This window comes from Malaclemys terrapin, chromosome 3 (genome assembly GCF_027887155.1).
Source record: "Malaclemys terrapin pileata isolate rMalTer1 chromosome 3, rMalTer1.hap1, whole genome shotgun sequence".
In the NCBI taxonomy this organism is placed as follows: domain Eukaryota; kingdom Metazoa; phylum Chordata; order Testudines; family Emydidae; genus Malaclemys; species Malaclemys terrapin.
In genome coordinates this window covers 128415267-128422804 of record NC_071507.1, presented here as the reverse complement: position 1 = coordinate 128422804, position 7538 = coordinate 128415267, and the positions used below count along the sequence as shown (strand labels likewise).

The 7538-nt window shown below is 33.7% G+C and overlaps 1 protein-coding gene across 1 annotated transcript in view; it reads left to right on the top strand.

The window, feature by feature from the left end:
- Positions 1-568: 568 nt before the first annotated feature.
- Positions 569-7538, top strand: part of PRDM1 (PR/SET domain 1) — a 113270-nt gene continuing 106300 nt past the window's right edge. Inside the window, exon 1 of the mRNA XM_054023116.1 lies at positions 569-576. The gene's annotated coding sequence lies outside the window, so the exon portion shown is untranslated. The remainder of the gene's footprint in view (positions 577-7538) is intronic.

Genomic DNA, 7538 nt, shown 5'->3' with positions numbered 1-7538 from the left:
GGTTTTTAAAAACAAATAATACAGATGCTGGCAGATCTCTTAGTTTTAGAGAAGTGGATTATCTCCAGGATTAACGTAAAATGTTGATGTTTGAGGAACTGCTGTTGCTCAATCCGTAAATAAAGTGGAGATGTTGACAGATTGTCTAGCCTCTGGTAAAAGAGAACAAAAACAGTTCATTTCTTAAAGGACATCAGCACTTGGGAGGGTGGAGGAGAGAGGAAGGAGTTTAACTATTAACTTTTATCTGGATTTATAAATGAGTTGAAACTCTTGTCACTGATGCTCTTTTATGTCTTTGCCTTTCCATTTTTCCCCCCTCGCACAAGATGGTGAAAGGCACATGAAAACGCTGATGCGCACATTAATTGGACAACGGGGTGATTTTATTGCTCACTAGTAAAAATAAATGTCACGGGAAAGTTGCTGTTTGTAGTTCAAACGGTGAGGAACTAGTCTGGACAAAAACTAGCAAAGTGGATGGTTGGATTCAAATTCTGCCCTGTTACATTTGGAGTTTGTTTTTATTTTTCTAGATCATTCACTTGAAGACGCTGGAGAACGAGTTGCAAAAAGGTAAGACACGTTTTCACCAAAGATTAAAATTCAAGGTCATATCGTGTATTTGTCCTGCAGCTGAGGCCCATTGTCTCAGCAAAACTCATATTTGTTCAACTGAACTCCTGATGAATGGGGTAATGCTGACCCATTACTAGGCACTATTTGAACAATTGGGGTAATATAAAGTATTTAGCAAACATGTCGTTTGTTTCAGTTATATACCGGGATGTTAGAGATGAGGAATTCTTCCTGTCCAAAGAGAATACACGTTTTCTTTAACAGGGACTCAAGAAGATGATGAAAACATGTTTTCATAGTTGGTTTTTCCACGTATGAAATTGAAGTCTAACTTCACACTTCACACAATACTCAAGGTGTCTCAAATATAAACATAATTTGAGTTTTGATATAAACTGAAAGGAAATGGTTGTGCATAAAATACCTTCTTGATCGCAGCTTTATAATGGTCAAGAAAACACTTTCTATAACTGTTGTAAATTGCGTGGTAACCAATCTTGTTTTGATTTAAATTAAAATAGAAACAAATGTGTTAGTTTTATTTCTTTTGAGGCAGCTTAATATAAACTTTTAAAAAAGTAATAAACTGTAACAAAATCATTGGATTCACCAGGAGTTTTCTGCTTTTCATAGGTTAGTCATTGAAAGCAAGAAGTTTTTTGAGGAGGGGGGGGTGGTAAATTAGACAAAGCAACTGTTTGTTTATAATTGCAACATTAACATAAGCGAAACGTAGGACTACTATGTATACCTGAATTTCAAAATGAGAGCCCTAACATCTTTATGCTTTCCCATTTTTTACTATTTAGGAAGATAGTTTAAAAAAAAAAAAAACTGATAGTTTTGTCTTTCTCCTCTCTGCCAAACGGAAACATAAGGAGTGAGCAGGACAGTTCATTCTCATCGTTTATTTTAAAAGAGAAGTTTGTATGGTATTTTCAGATCTGAGGGAGTTCCTCTCTTTCTTTGCCAGCAACAAGTGCATTGATATACTGAGCTGAAGAACTTGGGCATAATGCCAACTCAAGCAATTTAAATGGCATGGTTATTAGTATCTATCCTGTCCTTATCACACAGTAGTTGTCTTTAATAAACTGAATGTCCTTCCAAGTGATAATCGTGGCTGACAAATTGGTTCAAGTTTTAACTCTCTATTCCAAGTGAATTCTGTTTTAATTGATAAATGCTAAATCTTAATTCCACCAGAGCTATAAAACTTTGCAGAATACAGAGAGGATTTTGAGGAGATTTTCTTACAAATAAGACAAATTGTGTTAATTTTCTTTTTAATTATACCATATTTACAATGCTTTTACCTCTAAACAATTTGTATTTCTGCATTTGCAAGAGGTAGTTGTTACTAAATTCCACAAATTAATACTTAACAAAAAAAGAAAATTAAAAGAGCAAATAATTTTGTTTAGAAAAATTATTTAAGCAGGTGTGATACCCCAAAATGTGAAACAAAATCTATAACTTTTGTAAAGTGTTTGTAGCTGGAAGTGATGATGAGTATAATCTACTATAGCAGCTTCACTTTGAATAACACAGTTGCACAATCCATATTTAAAAAACAAAACAAATCAGGGTCTATTTTCCTCATCAATCAGCTGGAAATGTCTTGTGAAGAAACTATTAAATTTTCCAACTGAAATAATAGTGAATTTATTTCTAGAAAGCAATTAACAAAATTTCAGAGAAATATATATTTTTCTTTGTATGATTCTAATCAATAATAAGCATTTTAAAAAAAATCTAAAAGACTTACTTGGGCTGTAATTTTTCATTACTCCTCATGTTAACATGTAATTTTTCCTTGTAGAATTACTAGGTAACATTACAATCCAATGTAAAAATATGTGAAAGGAGATGTATTAATAAAATTAACTGTAAAATACAGAAATATAACTGAGCATATCCTTAGGATATGAACATTTATGAAGAGATTTATTACAGAAGAGCCGCACTCTCAATTTGCTGATTCACGAACCTGCTAAATCTTGCCAAAAGCTTCAGTATCACTCATGTTCTCAGCAAACTGATAATAGCAGAGTGCTGTAGTGAGGTCTCATGTTTCTAAGTCTTCCTTACTTTTTCAAAATACAGTACAGTACAGTTACTATTATGCTTGGAAAGAGTCATAAATAGACAACTATTTTTTCAACATTAATGAACAAAACTACATTTCAGTAATGCTGTATACTTGATTTCATGTTTTATTAATTTGCAAAATTCACACCAGCGGCTAGGTTCTATCATATGTCTTAAAAGCAGCAATGGTCAATTAATAAAATTCATCAATTACTTCTCTACAAACTGTGTATTGATGAAAGACTCTTTACCATTATTTTACATTTTGTTTTAAGCTGATCAATCATACATAGCCACAACAATTGGTACCATTCTAAATGTTAACTTTTTAGAAAGTGTAAATACAAAATATTAAGTAGTTGTTATTGAAGTATTACACTGAAACACCTGGAGCTCAGAAAATAGTGCAGAAAAAAGTAACTGGCATTGTGTAGCAGATATATTTATTTATTTTTGTCATTAATGCTACTGATTCAGTTGTCCCAAATGATATTTAGAAAGATAATGTAAAATATTTAGGTACTGCATTTCCAGCTGGAACTTTGGATAGTATGATAAGTTGCTACTATTTTTTCACTAGAAGCATTACAATTATGACAATGGTTTCTAGCCTTTTGGTGCTTAAGTAAATATTGTAGTAAATAACTATCATGGATATTTGGCTTCATTTTTTTGCAAACCTCTGAGTGATGGCAGCTAATTTAGTTTCATAGTTGGCATCCTTTTCCATTTTTTTGCCTTGAATATTGGACAAAATATTTGTTTCTGTAGTTATTACACTTTTCAGTGCATGGGATGTATGCTTAACCATGAAACCATGTGGGAGCTGCCATTAAGAATTTTTGCCACTATTCTTAATTCCTTCACCTTATTCAAGTCACTCTTAGGGCACATCTTCACTAAATGTGTCATATTAGAATCCATGTTCCATTCATGTTCACAGTCATTTTCTAATATGATAAAAAAAGTCCAAAGACAAGGCTTTAAAGATCCTCTTCTGCAATGTCATGTATGAAAAATGTGTCCTAAGTCCACAGAAACACACACACAATCAACTTTGATCCACAAAAATACATTCATGCCTAAACTGAGTAATCATGTTACCATATCTCCATAAGTTGTGTTTTTCTGTTTTGGTCTCCTCCCTTGTTTGCCAAGTCCATCACTTGCTACAGCTTACTATATGAACATAGTTCTTGCTACTGTGAGGCACTCCACTGAAGTCATTGGGATTATTTTTAATAGTAAGCAATACACTTGGTAGGATTTGTAGAATGATTGGTCCTTATACTGTAAGATCTGCAAGGCAGATACCTGTTTTTTATGTATTTTCTGTAAAGTGCCTGGCACTCCTGAAGATGGTGTGAAATGACAAACCTAAGTACATTATCAATGTTTATATCTTTTATTAGTGCACGTGCCTACAAAGCTATTTAAAGCAAAAAGAAAAATACTGTGACAAAATGGCTCTAGCTAGGGCAAGATTTGCTTTAATTGCTATGGAAGCCTTGATTCTAATTGAATTACAATTTTAATAGACAGTACCTTCCGTAAAGCTAGTGGGCTAGATCCTCAGCTGGTGTAAATCAGCATAGATACATTGAAGTCAGTGGAACTATGCCAGTTTACACCAGATGATGTTAGTGTCCTTCTTGGCTTTAACAGTTTTCCTTTAATCTTCTTGCCACTTAAAATTTTACTATGATCTACCCACATTCCAGAAGCATGGAAGAATGAAGACAGAATAACATTTTCCTTATTTCCCTCCTCCATTCAGCCTTTGGTGGCTTTTTTTCTTATAATAGGATTTATGTTTTATTAATCATATATGTTGTAATCTATCTCAGAGCTCTTAAATGTACTTGTCCTCCTTAAAATTAGATCTTTTTAATTGCACCTGAATAGAAGTGTTGTTATATTTAGAAACATTCCCCTCTTGTCTAGCTTACCAGATGTAGGTGTGTTATAAATAGCTTCCTGATGATACTGCATTTGTGATTAAAGGTTCCTAAACACTGTTGTTGGCAACCCTCTTATTAACAGCTTGTTTGATGTAAAGGAGTTTAGAAAGGGTGCCCCCACACCCACACCCCCCTCCCCCAAAATGACTTTACTCTGTTTGCCAAATTCTTGACACTTTTCTTAACCAGGCTGTAGTATGAGTAGTAATAAGTTACAAACTTGAATCTGTACATCTTATGCATTAAGAATAGTAAGCACTACTTGGTCAGTAAAGTGGAGAAATAATTGTTTCTCTTTATCAGCTGGCTAATGAGCATTTGTGAGGGCACTGTTACTAAAATAGCTCATTTGCAACTGGTTAGGCTAAAGTTTTCTTTCCCTTTGAAAGTATAATATAATTTGGCGGATTGCTGCCTACATTCTTTTAACCGTTCTGTAAACAAAAATGTTATTTTTCTTAGCAAAATGAAGTATTACTACATGAAGTAGGTATTGTCTTTATACGGTTGTCAGAATTCATGGTTTTGGAGAGCAGAGTGAGTTTTGAGGATTTTTTTTGTGTGTGCGAAAGAGGGGTGGGGGTAATAAAAAAAAAAATCTTCCCCTTTTTGAACATTTTTTCCACCAATAGCAGTTCAAAGATGGGGCACTGCATAAATCTTTTTTTTTTTTTTAATCAGCCCCCAGTTATTCCTAGGGTTTATAATCAATAATAGCTTCAAGGGGAAAAGTGTAGCAAGATTAAGATATGGTGGCTCAGATACAATGGTGATGAAGGGCTATATAAATACTGTATAGTTAAATAAAGAGTATGCATAAAAACACCATGATAGTAGATGCTCCAAGCAGATATGAATGTATTCAGTGAGTTTCCTTTTTTATTGACTAGCAATTTACTTTACCCGTTCCAACTTTCCTATTCCATCAGAATTATAAAATATTATAGTAAATAGGTTTAATTAATTTTAGCAAAATAATTTAATTATGTCACTAATATTTTATTGAAGCAGGAAATGTATGAACTACAAAATTTCAACTGGCTTCCAATGGAAATATAAATAACCTATACTATGTGCAGTATTTTATTTTATTTTTTTCCCCTCAGTCAAGTGTGATATGACAGGCACAAGTACAGATTTCCCTTTTCATTCTTAGTTAGTGAAGAAACTCTGGGTAGACACTGTGCTGCAAAAGGTCACGAGAAGATGCTTTTTTTTTTTTTTTTTTTTAACTTTTCACTGCATGTCTAGATTCAATGTTCTCCTGGTAATGTGGTTTGCCAGTGAGATAAAATGTTTTGACTAAATTCTAAATTTAAGGGTAATGCTGTCAAATTGATCTTGAGTGGGACAGTTTCACAAATGTCTGTCTTTTCAATTCATTGTACTTAATATCTATTTGGGGGGAGGCTTTCAATCTTTCTTGCCTATTTTTTCTGTCAGTAAACACTTTGTGTGTTACTTTTTACCTCACTTACTCTTAAAGGGGCATTCGCTTCAATAGAACTATGACAATTTACACCAGCTGAGGATCTGCCCCAAGATGTGGTACTTCATGGCTAAGGGTCCAATCCTGCTAACATTCACTTCCAATCAGAGGTGCTGGAACACTTTTTATAGTGGGGGTGCTAAGAGCCATTGAACCAAACTGTAAACCCTGGATATAATGGAAACCACTTCAACTCAGGGGTGCTGCAGCACCTATGCGTCCAATGAAATGATGCATGGGTAGAAAACATTTTATTGTAGGCCGAATTTGGCCCTTAGATTTTAGTCCAACAAAATTTCTAGAAATCACAAAGGTGTAAGAAATAATTTGATGTGAAAGTCTTGGTTATTTCATTATGTTCATGATTCTCTTGAACTTCTGTATGTTATTTGGCATCCTCTTGCTAAAGGAGATCATGCTAATTATATAAGTTAAGGGGCATAAACTTGCATCATAGGTTTCTGTGCTGACAATGTGTCTTTTGGCTGTAAAAGGTTGCCTTGGGATTTAATATGTATACTGATAAGATAAAGCACATCTTTGTTCAGTCCTTAAGAATGTAACAGTAAGAAAACTGTAGTTGATGCAATGGAGAATAATTTCTATAACAATGATTTTATGAATGCAACTTTTTTTTGTAATTTGTTAAACTGCATGAATATAGAGAGATGTGGGAGATGTAGACATTTTATGATTAATAGAGATTTTTTTTTTTTTTTGGAACTAGAATAAGAAATTTCAAAATTAAAACAGAATTTTTGCAGAAATAGTATTTATTAAAATTAGAAATGATTAGGCATTTATATAAACTTTGCCCACAGTCAAGCAGAATACTATTGAAAGGGTTTTTTAAAAATTTTGAAAGAACTTTTGAAGCTGCTTTTTAAAAGTGACAGAAGAAATTATACATATAATCCTAGATTTGCTTTTTTTCTGCAATTATTTATTTAGGGATTGATCTTGTAGGCCTATATCAATTTACAAGCTAAGGACATGACTCTAACACCTCCTACCCAGACACTCATTCACACATATTTAGCCTGTGCAGGGCCTACTCACATGCTTCTGTCTTGTAAATACTCAGAATGAAATCCTGGCTCCATTGTAGTCAATAGCAAAACTCTCATTGTCTTCAGCGGGGTCAGAATTTCACTCTTAGTGCCTCATTCTGCAATCAGATCTGCATAAGGGCAAGGGTGCAGTCACATGGATCCATTCTTCTTCTTTCCCAGGACATTATGGACGTAACCCAACTTCTCAAAGACTCGCTTTTCTTCTTCTTCTTCAACCTTCTTCATTGCCTCATTTTCTTCTTCTTCTTCTTCTGCAATTAAAGCTTTAATTTCCAAGGCTATGTCTATACTACCAGTTATGTTTGTATAACTTATGTCGCTCAGGCGTGTGAATAAACCACCCCA